This window comes from Struthio camelus, chromosome 5 (assembly GCF_040807025.1).
Source record: "Struthio camelus isolate bStrCam1 chromosome 5, bStrCam1.hap1, whole genome shotgun sequence".
Lineage (NCBI taxonomy): Eukaryota > Metazoa > Chordata > Aves > Struthioniformes > Struthionidae > Struthio > Struthio camelus.
This window is the reverse complement of record NC_090946.1, coordinates 58,428,225-58,451,298: the sequence shown is the minus strand read 5'-3', so window position 1 is coordinate 58,451,298 and position 23,074 is coordinate 58,428,225. Positions and strand designations below refer to the sequence as shown.

The 23,074-nt window shown below is 45.2% G+C and overlaps 1 protein-coding gene across 1 annotated transcript in view; it reads right to left on the bottom strand.

Annotated features, from left to right (window-relative positions):
• ESRRB (estrogen related receptor beta) overlaps positions 1 to 20,275 on the bottom strand; it is a 156,568-nt gene extending 136,293 nt beyond the window's left edge. Inside the window, exon 1 of the mRNA XM_068946643.1 lies at positions 20,208 to 20,275. The gene's annotated coding sequence lies outside the window, so the exon portion shown is untranslated. The remainder of the gene's footprint in view (positions 1 to 20,207) is intronic.
• Positions 20,276 to 23,074: the final 2,799 nt, after the last annotated feature.

Sequence of the window (23,074 nt, the reverse complement as noted above, 5' to 3'; positions counted from 1 at the left end):
TATATTACTGCCTTGTGTGAAGTCTGGCTAGTCACTTGACCACTGTTTCAGATCCCTCCAGCTTTAGAAAACAGAGATAATAATATTTGCACTGCACTTTAAAGTGTTTTTCTATCTACAGATGAAGTCCTTGCTACCATCCTCCTCTGATTTAAGGAAAAAAAAAAGTCCGACAGGCTGAGCTCTAGTGCAGTGTCACCAACTGCAATGGGAGCATATCCTCAACATCCTGCCAGATTCTGGCTCTTCGCTTTCACCCAGTTGAATGATCCATCTCAGATAAAAATTTACCTGACCAGACAAAGAAATTTTTGATATTTCAGAAAGGACATAACAATGAGTAATGCCCACTTATTTGGATTGGCTAGTAAAAGATACTTTGGGTTCTGATGTGGAGAGCTGCGAAACGTTTTATACTTCGCATTGCCATCAAAAGGAATTTTAGAAGCTCAGTACACAGCAATAATCAGGCTGAGGTATGGCAAATCAAGGTCTCAAAACAGGGGCACCTAAATCCAGCAGTTAGTTTTGAAAACTACAGCTTTACAAAGGCATAGTCTCATAGACCTTGAATATATTACCACTGTCAGACCGTTCTTTGCCATTCTATATTGCTGACATCTAAATATCTCTAAATATTACTCTATCAAACCTCATTTTCTGTGGAGCAATATCATCTCTATCCCACTACACTGACAAGGGCTAAACAGAAGTCTGGGGAAACCCAATGATACAGTCTAAACCACCAGGACCCTCTGGGCACATCTCAATCAGATAACTAGGAAGCTCTCCTCAGTTCTCAGGTCCAGGTGCAGTGCTTAACGCTGGTATCCCATATCCACAATGGAGCAAGACCTGGGCACGCAGTAGTCCCCCATCTCCCTACTTCCCATCTGGAGGATGAAGGGATGAAGACCTCCCAGCATGACACAGACAGCTAGTATGTCTCAGCTTTGAATGGAGCCAGCATTCCTCCATCCTTCCTCTCTGCCTTCAGATACTAGCATATATGACTTTAGTTGCTCCTCACTGGGGAAGCCAGAGGTCCAGCAAAGAGCTTCCTTAGCTAAAACTTCAAACACAAGTTCCTAGCCCCAGCGTCATCACCTCCAGTGTACAAATACGTCTTCATTTCAGTAACTACAGACTCAGGGTGAGGCTGGGAAAGAGTTCAACAGTCAAGGCACTGAGATTGAATGCCCTCTTCAAAACACTGCAGAAAGGAAGCTAGATTTCAAAAGCACCCTCAGATACATCAAAAAACAAACACAAAAGATCAGCATCAATGACTTTTAGATTGTATAAAGGCTTAATACTTTCCTTGAAGCACCCCAATAGAAGACATTGTAAAGTGTAAGTGCAGCTTTACAGTCTTTTCTACCTGTCATTTGGGAAGATATTTTTAAAGGCTTCTTGCTAGGACCTTTTTCATTATAAGCCTGTATTTCACAGTCTCAGATTCTCAAATCTATGACTGGCAGAGGTAAAATTTCAGTGCTCGGTTTTCTTCAAACACAATCTGTTTGAGGCTTGTGCATATAAATCTGCACATATAAAGCTGCGCACATATAAATTTGCTCGGCTACATACAAGTTATTACAGGAGAATGCAAAATACACTTTCCTTCTAATGATAAAAACAAACAAAAATTCACTGCTAGTCTTTTTAGACAGGGACACAGCAAAACCAGTTGAAGCTTGAAAATACTGGCCCAATCATTGGAATCTTTCAACTCCTCCCCCACCACATTAAACCAACTAGATAATCTTTGTCCCTTCTCCCATGAGCCTCAAAGTGCTTCTGGGTACATCCGATTTATGTGCCGTAAGTTTAAAGCTCAGAACCACTGCTGCCTTTATAGCAGGAAATGCACAAGCATGGATAAAAGTTTTAAAGGTTAAACTGAAAATCAGCTCTGCAGTTGCAAAGGCTAGCCACAAACTAAGAAGAATAATTGCAAAACACAGCAAAAAGTTGCATTATCAAAATCATGCTGTCTCAAAAGAGTCTCACAACTTAAAAATTCCAGAATAAAAGGGTTAGCACCCTGCTAGATTTAGCGAGGTGTGAGCAGCTGCTCAAGACAGAAAAAATTGATGTTATCACTGGGAGTTTAGCTGTTTTATTTCCTTATTTGATTTTAATGCTGCAAACTTCATATTATATCAATGCTCTTTTTCTATGCAGCCAATATCCCTAGTAGGATATTTTTGGCTTGTGCTGACCCCAAGGCCCACACATCTGCACCCAGTTCTTTCGTGCATGCTTCAGGATAGCGCAATGCCTTATCAAGACTCTGTCATCACCAGAGAAAGTCACTGTGCTGGGTTAATACACTTGTAAACTTTGCTCCTTCTTTAGCTCCTATATATTTTATTAATTTTCAAGAATGTGAAAACGACTAAGATCTTGACAGAAGTCCCCTATCAGATTTAGTGATACCCGCTAAAGATGCTACCACCCTCCAGCTTCCTACCAGCTCACAATTAGGGCCCCAGAAGCTCTGCTGCAGAAGGGAACTTACGAAAGCTTTCTAAACTGTTTCAGGTAAAGCAAGTCAGGTTAGGGAAAAGGACCTATACTGGATTAGGAAGCCTCCAAATCTATTCTTTCATTGTCAGAGCTGCAGGCACAGCAATGCCTTCAATCTGGCATAGCTATTTGCAAAGTTAGACTTTGGAGAAGCAGCATCTCTGGCTGCTGTGCAGAGGTTATGCCATTAGCTTTCACGTAAATAAGGGTAAGCACAGAAAAGTACTTTCTCCCTTGTTTATCTGACTTCACCAGTAATAACAATGCACTAATCAAACATGGCTTGGCCTCAGCAGCAAAACACATATCAGAGCACTTTCAGAAAATATCCAGAGAGAACATTCAGTTTACACATACACACAGAAATAAAACCTGTAAGGATTAGCTAAAATCTCCAAGCACTAGGACAATACCGCATTACATTTAAACATACAACGTTTGCCAGTCTATCACATACAGTATAATAATACAGGTCCCTTCCACCCTTACCTCACTTAGAGCCCTCCTAAACTTCCCCTTCTACTGTAGAGCCTTTGCCTAAAAGAGTTTCTGTGTTTACACTCAGCAAAAAACAATGAAACAGAGAAAGACTTTCTTGGATGTAGTCCTGCCTAAATTGTGTAACCACAGTATTCTGTCTCTGGAAACCACCATCCTCTTCTTCCAATCACAGGCTGCAACGCGTTTCACCAACTCGACACTGTCAATTCCATCACTTGGGGCAGGCACCTTCTGCGCTTTCAACTTGTTGCAGATGCTTTGTAAAAACTCATATCTGTTGTTGTACCACTTGTTTAGGACCTAGTTTAGCACCAGCAAGTCCACACCTGTGCTGGCAGGGCATTAGCTGTGCACTCAGACAAATCTCAAAGCAGCCTGCTAAGGCCGGCTTTAGGCAAGAGATACTGTTTCATGTTTTCAGTGACCTTGGAGATAGTAGAGAGAGAGATGAAGCACAGTAGATTTTATAGCAAATATCTATCATGATAAGGTCATAGCAACTTTGATAGCAGGAGAAAGGGGACAATGTGAGATTTAAACCAGTTCTGGTGCCAGATCAAATAGGAAGGTCCTGGATTGCCAGGAACAGGTTCCCTTGGGTTTTTGTTTTTGTTTTGGTTTGAATTCAGATTCCTTTAGAGAATTTCTACAAAACCCAAACAACTATATCATAACCACAGACGGGCCCAAACATGATGTCTGGCTCCAGATCTAAACTAGTTAAGGCCAGATCTTTAGTTCAGCTCCCCAGAAAAATCATCACCATTTTCCAAAGGTGCATGAGGGATTATTAATGCTCCCTCTTGCCCCTCCCAAAATGATGCTACATACACGTTGATTATGTGTATTGTTCAATTAAACAATATTCAAAAGCAAAATAAAGGCAAATAATGCATGAAGTTCCTTAAAGAAATGCAATCTTCCTGGCTGCAAAGACCCAAATGAGGAATAAGCCTTTTCAGGAGAAACCCTTCATTCACAAGGTAATGATTTTCAGAGCTTTTTGCCTGCCTTCATCCATACAGAGGACATGCCTGCAGGTCAGCACTAACCAGCTGAGCTCACAGAAGAAAGCAAGTTGGCAGCACAAATTCCTCATCTTCTAAAATAAGGAAAGAAAGGGAAATTCTGAAGTGGGTCTCCAGTGAGCCCTCTCCAAAGCAACACCACTGCCACAGCAACACTGATCTCCCACCCTGCCCAGTCTCTCAGTAAAGTCAATTATGTCCAAACAGCTTTTACCCCTGCCCAAAGCTAGGGGCCTTTCACTGATCCAAAGGAGGAGGCACAGTTCTCCCCTCCTTCAAAATACCATTAATCAAAAGTCACTCTCAGCGTATCGCACTTGAGACAAGAAAAATCTGCTTCATTGACTAATTCTTCTTCGGTACCTGAGGGCCAGCAGGCAAGCATTCACAGCCAGGTGATCTCTGACTGACGCCATGCCACCGGAGCATCTGTGCCAGGCACGATATGCCACAAGGACAGGGAGGAGACAGACCACTGAAAATAACCCAGAGCAGTACTGGAAACTGTCTTGTTACTGCAGGACAGGCTATTCTCCCACACAGGCCACACCAAAATCTACCTTCAACTCCTGAATGACAGGGGAATTAGGCCACTTGACCTGGGAGGTGTGTGAGGGCACGCACGACTTTTACAGACACTGAGATGTGTCTGTAAAATGCGTTCACCGGCAGTGAAGTTCCACCACCTTTATTGCTCCCTCACTGTGGGTAAATCAAACACAAAACAGCAGACCGAACCTTACCCTCACAGCAGCCTCTCCAGCCCAGAAAGGTACACCAGTGTTCACTCACACCCCAAGGGCAGCTGGGATCCACGCTTTCCCTGAACGCCTCTCAGCTCTGTACCCTCTGAAATCACTTCTGAGCCCACTCAGTGGCCACCAGCCCCTTGGCACAGAGAGCCGTAAGCTCTTCCAGCTGTGCTGAACAGGTAAAAACCATTCCCCCCCGCCCCCAACACCATCATGTCTCTCTCCTTCTCCAGGCTATCCATAGCAAGTTCTGCTGAAAAACAGCTTTAGGCTCAGCTTCATCTCAGCAGTAAGTGAGGTGGTTTTTGCCTCTTCACTGTGATTTTGCTGCAGCCTCCCCACTCCATCCTCTCAAGCCTTTCTGTGCCTTAGTGTGGCCAGTCACTCCCAAAAGCTCTCCCCATCCAGCGTCAGCAGGCATGGACTCCTTCCCTACTCCGCAGCCTGAACGCTTCACAACTCAAGAGCATTTTTTCTCCAAGCGGGTGGGGAGAGGGAAGGGAAAAAGGGCAGGGGCCTTTTCTTTAAGTGTAGTTGCCATATCCACAATGGGGAAGGGTTTTGCGATTTAGCATTCCCTTCTCTTCTCCTTAGGCAGATAGAAAAGCAACTCCCCAAAACAGGGTAATGAGGGACAAGCTGCAGAGACCGCTTGAGTTGCTGCCAAGCTTCACTGCCCATTTCACTCACTTAAGATTTGGTTTGAGGAGGCTTCATACCAAGAGCACATAAAGGAAGGGCTGCGCACACAGCCTGAACCAAGAGGCAGTGCTGGGGAGTGCCAGCATGACACAGCAGGTGCTCAGGTAAGGGTACCCCAACTGCTCCCCCAGCTACCCTGAGTCAAATACTGCCAGGCAGCAGGATCCCTCTGCAGCCTGAGAAGGATCCACACCACCAACCAGGCTCAGCTTTGTTCTTCAGGACAGACCTAGAGCAAAAACCCAACAGCTTCACAATCGACAGTCCAGAGCCATGGCCACTCTGATTCACATCAGCAGGTACCACAGATGGCGTCCATCCCGCAAAGCCACCGAGCCCCTTGCCTGGTGCCCACTCTGGGCCACCAGGGCATTGTTAGGCATCGCACAGGCCCTCCACCCTGCCGTTGCCCCTTGGGAGCAGGCTGCACTGGCACCACACCTCCCTCTGCAGACACCAGTGTCCCTGAGGGACAGGCCCCTTCTAGGCATGGAGATGCCCCATAGTTCACCACAGCTATTTAGTGATGCTGCTGGCTGAGCTGGAGGTCAGGTACCGCACAGTTTAAGCTGCACCATCCTCCCTTTAAATAGATGCTGCATTCACTGAGGGTTAACAGCAGGGATGGAAAAGAAAACATCTGTCAAATTCTTAATCTCAAGTGGATTTACCCAAAGCCCCTGAGAAACAGCTGCCCGAGGAAGGTGTCTGTCAAGTCTGTGTTTCAGATGCAAACATTTGGTTGCTCAGTCCCCTGCTGCTGCTTTAGTCAGCACTCCTGCCACACCTGAACCTGGCCTGGCTTGGAATAACCAGTCCCGTCCACAGCCTCTGCCTAGGGTCCTGCTGCTGCTGCTGGGAGGGGAGTCCCAGTTCTTTGCCCATCCCCTCCCTCCAGGAAGGTGCCACTGATGCACGCAGGGCCCAGCCAGGGCTCCTCATGGAGCACGCAGAGGAAGATCCAAAATAATCAGGGAAGCTTCTTCCCTGACATGCCACATACCATGTAGCTCTCTTGTGCTCATGAGCTTGAATAAAACATGAAATCACAACCTTTCTTTAGCACCTTTGTGCAACATTAAGTTCTGTGCAAAAACTGGATGGTGGATTCAGCCTCATGCACCTCTGTGAGTTAGGTCAGTGTTATCAGAGCACTTTGCAGCCAGGGAACAGAAACTCCAGGAGAAGAAGCCTCATTTTTATATCATGCAGCAAGAAAGGGTATGTCAACAACACAGAACTATACAGGGGCATTTAAGCTTGGTCTGAATGAGCTGGTTTGGATTTTAGAAGAAAGGTTGTCCTGTTCATGTGGACTTTACATCCAGTTGAGAACGAGGCTATGTTATTTCAGATGGTGATCACCATGAGATTGTATCTAACCAGCTGAGTTATCTCTGCATCGTGCTCTCTTGTGCCCTGTAAATACACCTTAAGTAGCAGAGGCAGGAACAGAACTTCTCTCTCTTGAATAAACCATGTGCCTAGCCATGAGATCCTATATAGGAGATTCATTTGTCCAGTGAAACCCCATGGAAATTTGCAAAACCGACTGCCTGATGCTCTTAGACAAGCCTTCTCTCCAGAGGAACTGTGCTATATCTGTGTTGTTCTTCTGGAGGAATTTCTTTTTGCCACATACAGCTTAGGGGAATTTATCAGATGACATTATGATTCAGAATTTTGATTTTGAACAAACAGGTTGTTAGAAACATTATAGCCTGTGGGAACTTTTTCATGTCTTTTTCTTAAGTTTACAAAGAAAACAACATATGACAACATATGTTTATAAAAGTTACTGTCCCTCACCTTCTAGTGAGTCGCTAGTTCTTATCCAGGCAGAATGCAACACTTTGCTTTGGAGATAGTTCAACTGCTGGTCTGAACCATAGGGCATTTCGTATTTCTCAGCTGTATCAGCAAACTCCCAAGGAAAACATCTTCATAAACCTGGGAAGTTCTTTTATGAATAGGAAATTTAATTTAAAAAATTGAGTTTTGGAGGAATTATTTGGAAACCTTCTATGTTGCTATTATCATTCTGAGTGCTGTCTGTAATTTGGAGGAATTTTTACTCACTCATTCTGGAAAACTTTAATCAAAGAGCAAGCAAGACTTGACGCAGGAAGCCACAAAATCAGGAAGCAGCCCCCTCCTTTGAACTGCTCATCAATTCTGTCCTTATAAGATCATTTCTTCACACAGGCCTTCCATAACTGCAAACTCTTGTTTCATCATCTTTGTCAGAATATGTGATTCTGTGCAAAGAAACTGCCTCTGCATTACTTCATTATACTTGGGATATATTGCATGTTCCTCTTGCAAACATTGTTAAGCGAGTCATGGAGATGGACAGCCTCTCAGTGGTTAACATAATAGCAAGATTACAAATAAAACCCATTCAGCCATTATTTCTATTCAGTGGTACAGAGCAAGCAAAAAGTAAGGAAGTTCCCTGACAAAAATGTCATTAAGGCTGTGATATGACAGAGATGATTACACAGTTACTGTTCATCTCTGAGAGTAAGTGGTTCCAGATGCCTCACAAAGGATCGTTTTTACTACAACTAACTACAGACACGCGGTGGTGACTCCTCAGTCAGACTTGTAACACCTTTTATGTTACTACTATTATTATTACAACCACCATCTAGAACACCGGTGAGGTCCTGGGCCCTTTGGCATTAAACATGATGCATATGTTTATATGCAGATATGATCTCTATGGCCAATACTTTGTAATTTGAGCCTGGTCTACGTCATTTTTGTGCAAATGTAACTGTTCCACTCCACAGGAATAATTTTGTAAGTATTCCACTGAGCAAAGTTATGCAACTATAAACAGATTAATGTTAGATGTAACTTATAGCTGCAAAGAAGCTAGGTTGAAAAAGTATGTCATACCAAAGTAAAAGCATTCATGCCAAAACTGTACCAGTTTTACTACACAGGGATCCAAAAACATAGTGAAACCAGTACTGAAACTGTCTGTAGACCAATCCCATGAAAATAGGGGCACGCAACAGCTAGAGGACAGAAGATAAAATCAGTACAGACTTTCATAATTTCACATGTGCTTTTTCACAAATGCTCCTCAACTTACCTCCTCAAAGAATCTTCTTCTGAATATTTTGCATGTGCATTGCTTTCTCAGATACCTGAAGTAAAGACACCTGGTTTCCAATAGCTTTCCCTCTTGTGTTTGACTGGCTTTTTAGTTGTATTATACTGAGGCTGCAATGGTACTCACCTCTTATAAAATTCCAGGAATCCACATACATTAAGAGCATTATGAATGCCCAGAAAGAAGGAAGCTCATACCTTATTAGTCACTAGAGAATCTGTGCAGGCGCACGCGTGTGTGTGTGCACGCGCAAACACATATGTGCATGTGGCAGAGAGACACTGACAGACCAACTGACCAGTGGATTTTCGGATGCACACACAGTAGGATGTGAGCCTCAACTGAACTCTTCTGTAATTAGGGCATTTGGACGGTCCCTGTCCCATATGGTTTTCCTGGACTCTGATGTGAGCTCATGCTACAGTCTTTCCCTAAGGAATAGTAATAAAGTCTTCCTCTTCTACCTGTTACCTATTTCATGAAACTTGCATGAACCTGAGATCTTTCAGATTTCTGACTGGGTGTAAAATGTGTTTCAAATTAGGTTACAGGTTCAGAAGTGACTCTCACTCACCCAGTGCAATCACATACGCATTCTCTCTTAGAAAAGCAGGATAAATAATAACTCTTGAGCTAAACAGACAAGGCATTCTTTAAGGAACAAAATGCTGCAATACGATCTATATTTCACTCAAAAAGAAACAAACAAAAAAAAAAAACCAAAAAACTTTTAAATCAGAAAGAGCTGGGCGCCCTCACCTACACAGCGCTCAGCTTTGCCCTGCTTTGCTCTTCTTGCCCTGCCATACCGCTCCTCACAGTGACTGACACCTTGTCATTGCTCTGCATTACACATAGTACCGGAATGGGATAGGCAAAGGGCTAGCGCATCTCTATGAGCACTCCTGGACTGTGTAACTGGTGGCAGTATTAAAAACAATAGTTCCTTTGGCCCCCAGTAAACATGCACGTGCTAAAAGTGATCTTTCACATGCTGATAAATTGTCACTGTCACATACAAACTCCTGGAACTGAAAGTCAATGTGTTCTTCAAGATTTAGTCTCTCTTTTAACCAGTTTTTCTGTTTTCAAACCACCTCTGTTCACTCTTGATCTCTATAGGAAACTCTTGTGGATCTGAAGTGAGGATAGACAGCAACTTGCATACTTTTTTCCCTTCTGTGCAGTATTACTCCAAGGAGGCTACAAGCTCAGAATCTAACTTCTTACTAGACAAGTTTCTTGGAGGAAAATGCTGCAGATAGCTATGTTTGCTAGAGTTAGATCTCTGGATATATAGGTCTGGATTATGTTGGTCCCGTATGAAGCATCAGTGCTATGTCTTTGTCTTATCATTCTACTCCTCCTCCTTCACAAACCTAAAACACTTTCTCTGAATAATCACAACTGCACTGATTTCTTCCCTCTGCAAGAGAGCCTGGAGCCTGCACTGATATTTTTAGGTAACCCACTTGCTCAGTTTTCTTTCCCCTCTGTGAATAGATCCTTCACTTATTCTAACTCATACTGCCACACAGATTTTTTTTCTCTTTCTTGTTCTGGTACTCTCAGAAATGTAAATGCAGCACCTACTGTTTAGATACAGGGCTATGACTAGCTACTTTATGCTAGTTCTTGTGGCTGGGCTCTCCCACGGCTGTACACACTGTGATCAGAAGTGCAGAGCTACAGACCACAAGGAGACCTAGACAATATTTCAGTCACAGACATTTAATACTGTTATGTAGGAACCTAAAGTTCCAATTTGTATTTTTATGATTATTCATCAAAGCTGATTTAGATCCCATTCCAAGAGAAGGGGGCTAAGAGACCCAGCCAGCAAAGGAAGGTAAGCTGCAACTGAAGAAGCTTCTCATCCTAATTCTCTCCTGTTTCGTAGTGACAGTTGGCATAAAATATCAGCATTCTGACGTGAGGAGTCTTTGGCATCAAGTTTGTGGAAGCATGAACAACAAAACCAGTGACAAGGCTGGAGAGGATCAGATCCCACAAAGTTCTCATGTGGCTGCATCCAAAACCCATTGCTGCCGTCTCAAAGGAGTTTCCCTTTTGTTTCTAACCATAACCTGGTTTTTTGCTTTCCATGTCTTCTATTTTGGGAATCTTAGGAAAGTCTTTTTACACATACCTCTTCTCTCAGCCTATGTGCTTTGTCCCACTCAATAGCTTTTTTTCTCATGCTTTCCACTCTCTTTCCCAGCCTTTTTGTTTCTCTATCCTTTTAATTTTGGCCCACAAACAAACCCCTTCCCCAGCATGTCAACAGCAGTGGGAAGTAACCTAATTAATAGTTCCTTGATAGACTACCCCACACACACATCCACCCATCCCCCCAGTATCCCACTGGCAATTCAACAGCTCTCTCTCAAGAAAGAAAAATATTTCCATACTAATTAATAACAACATTGGGTATTTCTGGGCGGAAGGATCTAGGATTCCCATTTGGGCCTAGATCTCTCGAGCTGATTGAGCAATTGTACCTCAAAGCACATTTTTCTCTGCGTACCCTTGTGTCATTCAGGATTAACTGTTTACACTGCTGTCTGTATCAAACATCTTTTGTCAGCCTGGCTTGCACATTAACTGGTATCTTTGCAATTGAGTTCAGGCTGAATTCTTTCAACATTGCGCCATGTCTCTCTTTCATCATGTGGCACTTCTTCATAAACCTTGCTTCACTTTTCTCATTCAGGATCCACATGAGCAAGGACCCCTCCATGTTGTGGTTCTCAAAGGAGACAGATGCTACTTAATCCATTCAAAATGTTTCTACTGCTTGACATCCCCTGACATCCACTTCACTGTCTCTGTTTCTACCACAACCACCTGGAAAAGAATTGAGCACTGTTTTTAAAGCACATCTACAGAGAAGGACTAGTTCTCAGCACTGACTGATGCGGATTTTCTCTACATGGCTCATATCTTGATATGATAGGATAGACCCATTCCTGTCTTCTCATGGGAGAAGGGAAAGGTAGAAAATGCTTCACTGAGGACTGTGTTCAGAGATGGGGAGGAGAGATCCTTCCAGGGAGGAGAGGGAGCATGTGCAAATTCTGCCATCCTGTCCTGGAACCACCTAAAAGGTAATTGTGTCTCCTCCCTCTAGAGATGACCTGAGACAGGCAGACTAGTTTACTTCCTTTGTATCTCAGGCCAGCAAAGGAAACAAAAGAAAATAAACAAGAGTGGGAAATATTACTCCTTCTAAAAGACTGCAAAGGGCAGAGCTTGTCCCAGCAAGAAATACTAAGCAGAGGTCCCATCCCACCTATCAGCTCCTTAAAGCTATAGGAAACAAGCAAAAATATTTCCTACAAGCCCTGTGCAGACAGCATATGGCACTGAATCAGGGGACACCAGCACTGAACAGAGTGACAGACATCATCACACACACTTGAGGACACCAGGCTCCAGGGACCTTTGGAGTAGCGGGAACACCAGCAGAAACCACAGAAAGGTTCACAGCAAGCAGAAGGTGCTCACAAGCATGGATCCCTCACCTACACAGAGTGGGCTGGAAAAACATTTTCAGAGAACCATTTAGATTAAATAAAAGCACAGGGAACACATTTGCCAAGCAGCGAGCCAACAAAAGGCATCTTCAAAACAGAGCAGTAAGGAAGGAACTGTAAAATAGGATAAAGAAGGGAGATAAGTAAGATGCCTCCACTTATTTGGTCACTGCAGTACTGCCTGCACAGCCTCCACCATGTCACGTATTCTACAGGTCCATTTCCTATGCCAGCCTTCTTCTCAAGAGCCTTTTATCCCGACGGCTGTTCCCCAAGCCTCACTGCAGCCTCACTCTCTCCAGTGCTTGCCTGGTCAGAGCGTCGCCCAGTGTCCCCCATCTCCATAAACAGCCATCCTTGTACAGTGAAGCCTAGTACAGTGAACCACATAGCTCCATGCACAAGGCTGAGAGAAGGAAGGATGGAAGGAAGGAAGAAGGGACCCCTCTTAGAGGAGGGGGAAGAAAGATGGAGAGAGAAGCAAATAGGAGGGAGAGTGAGAGGGGCCATAAATTCCCTTCTAATTCCAAATAATTCCGATTACATGGATGAGTAGTTTTCAATCAGAAAGATAATCTCAAAGATAGATGGCAGGATAATTGCTCGTCGGTGCGACGTAAATATTGTGTCGTTTCTATTAATCTCAGCGAATCGGGTGTCAGGGTTGTCACTCATTCATCAAAACAAATTAAAAAAACATATTAAAAAAAGAGAGAGATGTGGGAGGGAGGGGGATGTATATACAATAAACAGCTGAAGGCGTGCAAGGTAATGAATGCTGCTTACGTGCTGTTTGTATTTTTTGTTTAGAAAAGCTAAAGGTAACTCAGGTAGTAGGTCTTTATTAACCTCTAGGCAGGGACTGTAAGGGGCACTGCTGCATGCAGGACAGAGCAATAGGGCTGCTGAGTGGGACTGTGGTTGCACAAAAAGGGGAAGGAAAGGGACAACAGGCCCCAGATATTGGAGCTGATCAGTTCAGGCATTACCAACAGGCACTAGGTACCATTGAACCATAGTACCCGGGAGACATGGCAGAGATCACAGCATAAACCAAAGGCAGCGCCACCACCTGTCAGAGGTGGGGGTAGGCAGGGAATGGCAGGGGATGTGGGGAGATTTACAAGCAGGGAACACAGTACTCCTTGCTGTGATTTCCCCACCAGCTGCATGGTGACAGCTGGAATCCAGCATCTCTCTGCCCCAATGCTACCCTCCCTGCCTTCCCTGGCACTGCATCCCCATGCGTTGTGCCCCTCCTTGCCACCCGCCCGCCCTCAGGCACCCTCCTTGGGTGGGGAGTACAGCCCTTTGGTCCCCTGGCTGGTCACCATAGTCAGTTTATTGGTTTGGCTCATTTTTGCTGATTCAGTAGGAAGAAGTATTGACACACACCCCCCTCCCTGCCCCCCTTCCCTTTCCCAGCACTCTCCCTCTCTCCTGGGACCCCTCGCTTGCCTGGGAGAGTGAACTGAGTTGGGATCTATAGGTCACACACTGGTCAATCACCAGTCTTTCCCTTCTGAGTACATAAAGAAGTTCCATGGGAACATTCTCGTTCTACTCTGATGTGCCTTTCCTGAGGGGTGACACCTCTTTTCTCAGATTAGAAACCCTAACCTCAGCTTCTGCACTTGTGATTCTCTCTAGTTGATGCTGGACTGAAACAAAGATTCACATCACACAGTCAGCACAGGTTTGCTGGCCCAGACCAGGACGGAACAAGTGACCTACCTAGAAGGAAAGGCTGTCCATACACCTTCCTCCCTCCCCAAGGACATAACTACATCTTTCCCAAGAGTGGAAAACTTATGCTAAACAGCTGCTGCCAGCCACACCTTCTTGTGCTGCATCCCATAAGAGCTGCCTAACTAGTCAAGGCTAGACAAGCATTTAGACAAATCATTTCCCCAGTCGGATCAGCATCGGGCAGAAAGCAGTCCTGGCAACTGAGCAGGGAGGTTCTCAGAGTTGGTACTGCTTGAGCCTACTGCTCACTACTGCGATGCTACAAAGAGCCCTTTCAGTGCATCATGATCACCTGTAGTCACCAAAGATCCTGTGTTGCTGTTTGAATAAGTCACTTCAGTTTGCTGTTGTCTATGTAGCATTTTTGCGGTGCGGGAAAAAAACTGTTCCCTCCCCTGTCTGCAGCTCTGGAACAGTCAAAACACTGCTTGAAGCTTGTACACTGACTCACGTGTCATAAGTACTCTGGAATGAAAGAAATGCAAAGGTCTTATGATTTCAAACTAGATTCAGTTTGTCATATAAGATGAGTTTTGCCCTCCTGAGCTCCAGGAAGAATCTGACAGGTTTTGGCTGTAACTTAGCTCAGTGCTTTGCAAACAGCCCACTAACACAAGGACCTGAACCAGTGCCCAGGGGCTGTCTTCGCTAAACGGATTTGAAAAATGATAATATTTAATCCCTGGCCACATCAGTGTTTCTGTTCATTTACTACTGTTGTTTGTTAACTTAACTTATTGATTTAAAAAGCCATTCTATGGATGACTCCTGGGGAAAGCTGAAAACAAATTCCCTATGGATGTTCCTATGCCAGGCTGTAGCTGAACTGGGCCCAATGTAGGCCAAGATTCATTAGGATTGAGTGCTGTTCTCACTGCACGGTCCTCTGGGAGAGAGGGAGCAGAGAGACTTGTCCCAGCAATACTTTTAACCTGTCACTCCAGCCAGCAACGCAATATCCGCTGGGGATTTCAGCTGCTTCTGTGATCCTTCCTTATCTCCGTACAACCCCTGGCATGCCCGCCACTCGGTGAAATGTCACTTCTCTCTCCCCTTCTTCCAAGATGGAAGTGAACTTGTGCGCCTGGCAGGGGGGCTGACAGACATGAGCTGAAAGGCTGTCAAGGACCCACTGAAAAGCAGGCAAGCCACACTGTGTCAGATTTCGGGGTCTAACACTGCAGCTTTCTGTCCGCTCTCCAGCCAACTCTAAATGGAGCCTTTGATAGGCAGCCAGGCAGCTGTCATCACAGGGTCAGCCTCAGAAGCAGGAGGGTATAAGCACCTGGGAAGCACATGTCAGTGAGCAGAGAATAGCAGCAGTGTTGTAAGGCCGGGTACTGCAGGGGAACCAGGAACGCTGGAATGAGGGGAGAGTGGACCATTAGATAATGGGATACAGCAAGTGCATCTTTCCACAAAGTCCCAGAGAAACCTCAGTTCTACAAAGATTTCTCAGGACTAAAGTCTCCCACAAAACCAACCTCCTACTAATTCCTCACTGCCAGTTTTTCCTCTCTTAGAAATTAGCCCAAAGGAGACTCTTCAAGGGGGAAGAGTGAAAAGGCAATTAGCTCCAATAACCACCCAGTGTCATATCCTCCATATGGGTGGGGACTGCAGTGGCCTGTGAGAATATATCTGGAGTCAGGGCATCTAAACATCTCTTTATGCTGGCTCATGAGCTTGGCTCATGGCTTTCCCAGTGAGTGCCTGGGTATGTCCCTAGCACAAAAGACCGAGCTCACCCATGAGGGATGTGTGGGAAGAGTGAAAGGCCACACTGAAGTACATCTCCATTAATCCCTCATTCAAGAGCTTGATCCCCATGCCTGTGCATGCTAGAGTTATGATTATGAGCCCAATTTACAACTAGCAATTAAGCCAAGTCTCTCTCTCTGTAACTGGAGTTGCTCCTTTGCCTAGACTCAGTGGACTTCTTGGAAGGTACCTCTGTGTGGGGGGAGAACCAGCTGACAATCTGGACATCCAGATAATGCTCTTCTTCCAGCAGACTCTTGGAAACCAGCATTTGTGGAGTGAGAGATCTGTCACAAATGAGAAATTGTATGAAACTGAAAATATCTGTAAGGAATGAACAGCTAGTCAACTGTTCTGACTAGAACAAGAACAGCTTAAAAGTTCAGTTGCACCAGAGTCTATGCTAGGACTACTGAGATATATTATGTTATGAGTGATATGGAACCTGAAAAGTACAGTGGGTAGGGAGAAGTCTGCAGAAGACAGTCTAGTTTAAGTTAATCAAGATAGCAGTGGACTGAGAAGAGCCTCGGAATAATTTAACAAAGCTGGATAAAAGAGCAGACGATTCTGGGTGAAATCCAGTGTCAGCCAAAGCCAGGCAGTGCAGACTGCACTCATACAGTGCTTCCATAGGGTTGGAATTTCCAAATGAATACAGGAAATGCAAACAGTTCAATGAAAACAACCTTTTGCTCTGTAACACTGGCCACAAAAAAAAAACAAAACAAAACACAGATACTCCCCACAGAAACACAGAAATACACATTTTAACACAGAAATACTAAGTGATAATAGATAGGAATTTTTGTTCCTAAGCTCTGTGCTCTACAGTAGCACTAAATCTCTGTATGCTGGAGTTACCTGTTAGGGAAAGCATCTCTCTGCCCTACAGAACTCTTTTCCCTCCCCCATATATGACCATAACAGCATATGGGAGCTGTGCCCTCAAGGAGAGCTACCCCAGGCTGGTTAGCTCTGGACATCTTCTGGAAGAAGAGAACAAAAACAGGAGTGCAAAGCTGGGAGATGAAAGTGCCTGGAGAAACTGCCATAACATGCTTCCCTGTAATAGAAGCATGGCATAGCATTCAATGAAAATGAAAAGCAAGTCTTTAGTTGGAATATACGAAGCAAATTAAGTCATGGAACTCACCCCTACCAGGTAGCATTGAAGACAGAGATTAAGCTGTATTAAAAACAGGATCAGACATATATAAAAATAATAATAATTTTCCCATAAAATTATCATCCTAACTCCTGACAGTCAGAGACCAAGTTAAAACCTGCAGCATGTGGTGCCATACTTCACCCAAAGCTCCTAAGCTGGTAGGACTCTGAACACCCAAGACTGATGGTGCATCCAGTCCCACACCACTGATGGGATGCAGTGACGGGAGTCTCCCATAGGCTATATGGATAAATTGGGTGGCAACTAAATTGGCTTTAGACTTTGTGTGCTGACATAACAGCTGTTTCCATCCCCTCTACAGGTCCTATAGAAACAGCTTATGGCTAAGGCAAGACCAGATAGACAACCTTCTAGGAGAAAAGGTAAAGAATACCAATAGTTGGAGGCTGAAGTCAAGCTCAAACCAGCAAGGATAGAGAAAACTTGTCTTCCATACTCCATGCTCCCAAATTGACTCTCCTGGAGCATCTCATATCAACCATTGTGTGATAAAGGATGCAGGAGCAGGCAGATAACTGGTGTGAACCAGTCTGGTAACTTCCACACTTCCACATCTTACCCTGCCATTCAGTTTTTTTCAAGTGCAAGATGGCTCCTTTGGGTATAACTCCCTCAAACCTTCTTCTCTTTAGTCCTCCCTTCTCTGCCTAGATGTGGACTTCAGAGGCTGCAGCAAGATAAGTCCGCCTCGTTACCCAAAGGCAGAACAATTACGCTGGCCATGTGAACCCAGCTTGCAGAGGTCAGGCGGGAAAGCACTACAGGGTACAAAAAGCCATCAAAGGGAAAAATCATAAGCTTCCTTCCCTTCTTATAATTCCCAGCTCTGCCTCACCCTTCCCTGACCTGTACAGACCGGCATCCCACCTGCACTGAGATCCCCCCTCCTGCACACAGCGTTTCCCATACAATGTCACAGCCCAGGACCAGCCAGCTCCTATGTTTGGGCAGACTCAAACACTGGCTGGATTTAGTAGCAGTGCCTCATTCAGAGTTTATTGTAAAAGCAGTTCTGAGTCTGTCAGGATCAATGGTACCCTGAAAAATAGCTTTGACCTACATTTACTTTAACCTTCTCCCTTCACACCTTATCCTTCCTCCATTTAGGATGGGGTGGGCACAGTAAAACCTCTCCAGACTGGTGTGATGCACAGTACAAGCTCACCCAGAGAAAAGTGCTTTCACTTTCCCCCAGCCTCTGCCAGCCTCACCTGAGCACTTCAAAGGCTGTATAGAGACTTCATCTCTGCAGTTAGCACCTCTGGGGGCATCCACAACCCTGCTTGCTGGAAAACCCCCAATAGCACTCATGGGATAGCATCTATCTTGCATGGCTGAGTGAGACACACACAGACCATCTCCTTGAGGGATGGATTTTCAGATTCTTCTCACTATTCAAAGCTGTAGGCATCATTTCTACCTGGGGGCAGGACGGGGCGGGACGACGTTTATCACATGTCCCTGCTGAACAGGAATATCAGGGGCATAAGGAAGCATAACCTGCAGCAACCGGCCAATGCAATTTAGGCTGACAATGAGGCAGATTCTCCAGTAGCACAAAGGAAGAATAATAACCTCCAAGACCCCTAGTGTTCCCTTTGTCTCACAAATGCTAAACGGACAAAACACAGGAAGCAAGAATCTAAAGTCACAACAACAGTCTGGGACTCCCAGTACTGATCCTGGCTCTCTCATATCAACACCTCCATGGCATCAAACTCATCACTTCCCTGTGCCTCAGCTTCTCCACCACAAATTTCCCCTGGATTGGTGACAATCAGGATGGCCATGCTCAAGCAACATCTCTGGAGATGCTGGAGGGGAGAACTGGAGAAAGCTATAGCAGCCTTACTATGGAAAACTTGGTTACTGATTCCACTCATTTTCTCTGCTGCAATTTTCCTCCTCCTGGACTGCAGCAAAATCCTTCTGCTCCCACCCCCGCCCCCATTCGGATCCCCTCTGACACTGTGGGGTGATTACATTGCCCTGAGGTCACTCTAAAGGTGCAGCCCCTTACAGAGGACAGAAGTCCCCTGCTCCAAAGCATGCCCATTGCCTTAGCCAGGTGTGCATAGTCCTTCTGGCCACTCTCTCACTGGCCCATCCATCGCTAGTCAGACAGAGTCCACAGGACAAACCCAAACCTCACTGGAGCCTCTGGGAGCCTTTCTACTGACTCCTGCAAACACCAAGTCAGACTCATTTCCCTCTTTAAGGCATATAGTCCTAGGATTTCCCAAAGGACATCACCTTATCAATCTCCAGGCACCAAACGAATACCCTCATATGACTGGACCTTCTTCTGGCACTATGCTCGTTTAGGCTTCTCCTCACCATGTATCACGTTCAGTCCATTTTCTCTCACTTGCATTTGTCCTGACAAATGTCCTGTAGGGACCTTTACTTCCTGTCCTGTTTCTAATTTCCAAATCCCTCTGCATCACCACACTGTAGTCACTGGTTGCAGTGCTCCCAATTTACTATCCTCTGCAGACTTAATTAATGGTCTGTTCATCTCCTCTTCCATATATCTAATGAAAAGGATTAATCATACTAGGCTGAAGGCTGATCTTTGTGCCACCTCACTGGCCATTTCAGGGTATTATGCACTGGGTTTTTAATGGTGAAGACCAAATCTTTCTTTATCATCTTTCAAATTTACATGACTCTTATGATCACCATCATCCTTTGATCAGTTTTAAGTCCCCATTCACCCTCCTATCTGCAGAGTAAACAAACACTGCTATTGGGATTTCATATGGCAGAATCCAATGCTTCACCAGCATTCAGATACTTGTGAAATATCCATCCCCCTTTTCTTTGGTAAGCAATAGCAACTGAAAGCCAAGAGCACTTGCCTAGCCTGGTTTGTTCACCACACTGTCCTGATATCTGCTCTTCACAGATGTCATTGTCTGATCCGCATTCCTTACTCAGTCTTTTCCATCTCAGTTTCCAAGGAAATAACTCCACTGCAGGAATCCCAACACTTCCACTCAGCTACCCATATGCCAGACTTCCAGCCTCCCTTGAGGACATTGCTCCTGAAGGAGACAGGCAGATGGCTTACCACAAAAGCTGGGACTACAGAAAAAAATGGTATGTGCAGAAGAGCTCAGGCTTTTTACATAAGAACATCTGCAGAAGCTGAAGGTATTTGCATTTGCACATGCAGGCATGCCAGTGGACATAAGGGGCTCATTCTGCCCCAAATACCCATCATTGCCAAACATCTCCATTGTCAGGAAGGAGCACATGCAAATCTTTTCTTCTGGGAAAGCACTAGAGAGAGGACAGATTCTGAGTGAGTAGAGCTCCTTTACTCACCTGAGGCCGCTGCACTGACAGGTGAGCTGACAAAACAAAGCAGTATCTGACACCGGGCTGAAACCTGCCTTCTTGCTCTGGGGCCAGCTGCAGAACAAAAGAGGCACTCCTAGTGGCCACCTCTTTCGCTCTCTTATCCTTATCTCCCATGTCCCTGCCCTGCCAAAGAGGGAATTATCTCTCCAGACTTCTTGCAAGAAGGAAGTAGCTGCAAAAAGCTCTCAACATCCAGAGGAACTTTGCAGCTTCGGTTACAATTGCTGTGCTTGAGCTGCCTGTGGATCATTAATCACAATGCCGACAGATATATCTCAAGAGGAATGAGACTGATGCTCCTTCTTGGCCACTCAGGGGCCTGCAAAAAAAAAAACAAAAAAAAAAAACAAAAAAAAAGGTTATTTGAATCTGAGTTTCTCTCAAGGGAGAAGGCAGGGTGAATGTGTCTGTCCAATATGCATGACATTTGCTGGCTTGCAACACTGGTCCACTTCCTCCTGAAGGAAGAGGAGAGAGTCAGAGCAGACCTGAGGGCAGAGGCCCAAGCATGACAGGGAGGTAACCCTCCCCCTTTACTCAGCCCTGCTGAGGCCTCACCTGGAGTACTGTGTCCAATTCTGGGCTCCCCAGGACAAGAGAGACATGGAACTCCTGGAGCAAGTCCAGCAGAGGGCTACTGAGATAATTAAGGGACTGAAGCATCTCTCATGAGGAAAGGCTGAGAGAGCTGGGCCTGTTCAGTCTGGAGAAGAGAAGACTGAGGGGGGATCTGATCAATGTGCAAAAGTATCTGAAAGGAGAGCGTCAAGAGGATGGGGCCAGGCTCTTCTCCATGGTGCCCAGCAATAGGATGAGAGGCAACGGGTACAAACTGAAACACAGGAACGTCTGTCTGAACATGAGGGAAAAATTTCTTTCCTGTGAGGGTGACAGAGCACTGGAATAGGTTACCCAGAGAGGTTGTGGAGTCTCCTTCTCTGGAGATATTCAAAAGCCATCTGGACACAACCCTGGGCAATGTGCTCTAGGCGACCCTGCTTGAGCAGGGGCTTGGACTAGATGATCTCCAGAAGTCCCTTCCAACTTCACCCATCCTCTGATTCTGTGACAGCAGATCTCCCTCAGTGAGGGGCAGAGTGACACTGCACAGAGCTGCATGGAAAGGGCTTCAAACATGCTGGATCTAATCCTTCACAGATCTTATTTTCAGTAAAATAAACTTGCTTTCCTAGAGCCTGTTGTAAGGGAGCAAGTAGCAAACTCCTAACCCCATCAGCCACTGTTTGAAGGCTAGCTCATGATAAAACTCACCAAGCTCTCCCAGGACCTGCCTACCTGTGGCATGCTCCCCATACTTCAGTGTTGCAGCTGAGAGTCCCCCTGCTCCATCCCACCTCTCCACTAGCATATGTGGATTAAATCACAACTCTGAAATCCCACTTCTACTCCCCTGTGTCTGAGCCCTTCACTTCATGGAATATGAAGATATGGATAAACTGGAGCAAATTAAACAGAGGGTGACCAAGAGGGTTAGGAGCCTGGAGCACTCGTCCTCTGAGGAGAGGCTGAGGGAACTGGGCTTGTTTAGCCTGGAGAAGAGCAAGCTTTGGAGGGACACATTGGCAGTCTTTCGATACCTACAAGGAGCTTATCAAGATGACAGAGCCAGGCTCTTTACAGTGGTACATGGTGGAACAGTAAGACACATTGGATATACACTGAAAAATGAGAGTTTCAGACTGGATACAAGGAAAAATTTTTCCAGCAGGAGGACTGCCAAGCATTTGACCAGGCTGCCCAGAGAGGCTGTGCAGTCACTGCCTGTGCAGGTTTTCAAGATCTGACTGGATAAAGCCCTGAGCGACCTCATCTGAACTCGGTGCCAACCCTGCTTCAAGCAAAGGGTTGGACCAGACCTCTCCTGAGGTCTCTTCCAATCTGAATTAGTCTGCAATTCGGTGATTCTACAAACAGACTGCAGGAGACATTCATTTCTTGCAGAGATATTCCTAGAGTACAGGAAGCAGATACAGAAACCACAGCACCATGTAACCCCTTCCCATCTGCTCTGCAACTACTGCCTCTGCATAACAGTTCTCCTCGCAGCACATGTGAAAGATGGGCCAGCACCTCTCAGAAGGAAAAGAAAGTTACTCATATGTGCTGTAGGTAAAAGCCTGAGCCAAGCCACTGCCAGAGACATCAGGGGTTTTCTTTTTTAGCATCAGTGCAAGAATGGCTCCTGGCTTCTCAGAGGTACCACTGACTAGTTTGCTCATGACAGCAGAGAGCTCTGAATTCAGTGTGCTGTAGAAGTATCAACTTTCCCGGTATCTCTCCATGAGAAGCTAATTCCTTCAGAATAAAACCCAATAGAAAATTTGAACCAACAAACACTCAGAGCTATGTCCAGAGAGGTAAACAAAGCAGATATCGAGCAGTGCTGCATCACAAAAAGGTTGGGGCAGTTTATTGTTCCTCAGTCATTACATCTTAAAACAAAAAAAAATGGCTATTTCCCAATAACACATACAGAGCTGCATCCTCATAAAACTAAACATTAAGGTGGGAAAGATGTCCCTGTCTAGGCCTGGATAACTGGAGAGATGGCAGAAATCTCTAGCCAGCCAGTAATTCTTTTCTGATACAGAAAGGAACAAGATGGTTCATCCTATATGCCTTACAGTGGAGGAGAACCTTTACTCTCTACAGTCAAGGGAAACATGGGGATATATCTGTTAAAAGTCAAAGCTTCCCATCAGAAGGCCTGGATAACTTATACCAAGAGCCTGCAAGTGATCTCCAGTGATCTCATTTGTTACATTTTTTAACAAATCCAATTAAACTTGAGGAAAGGCTGAAGAAGTAGC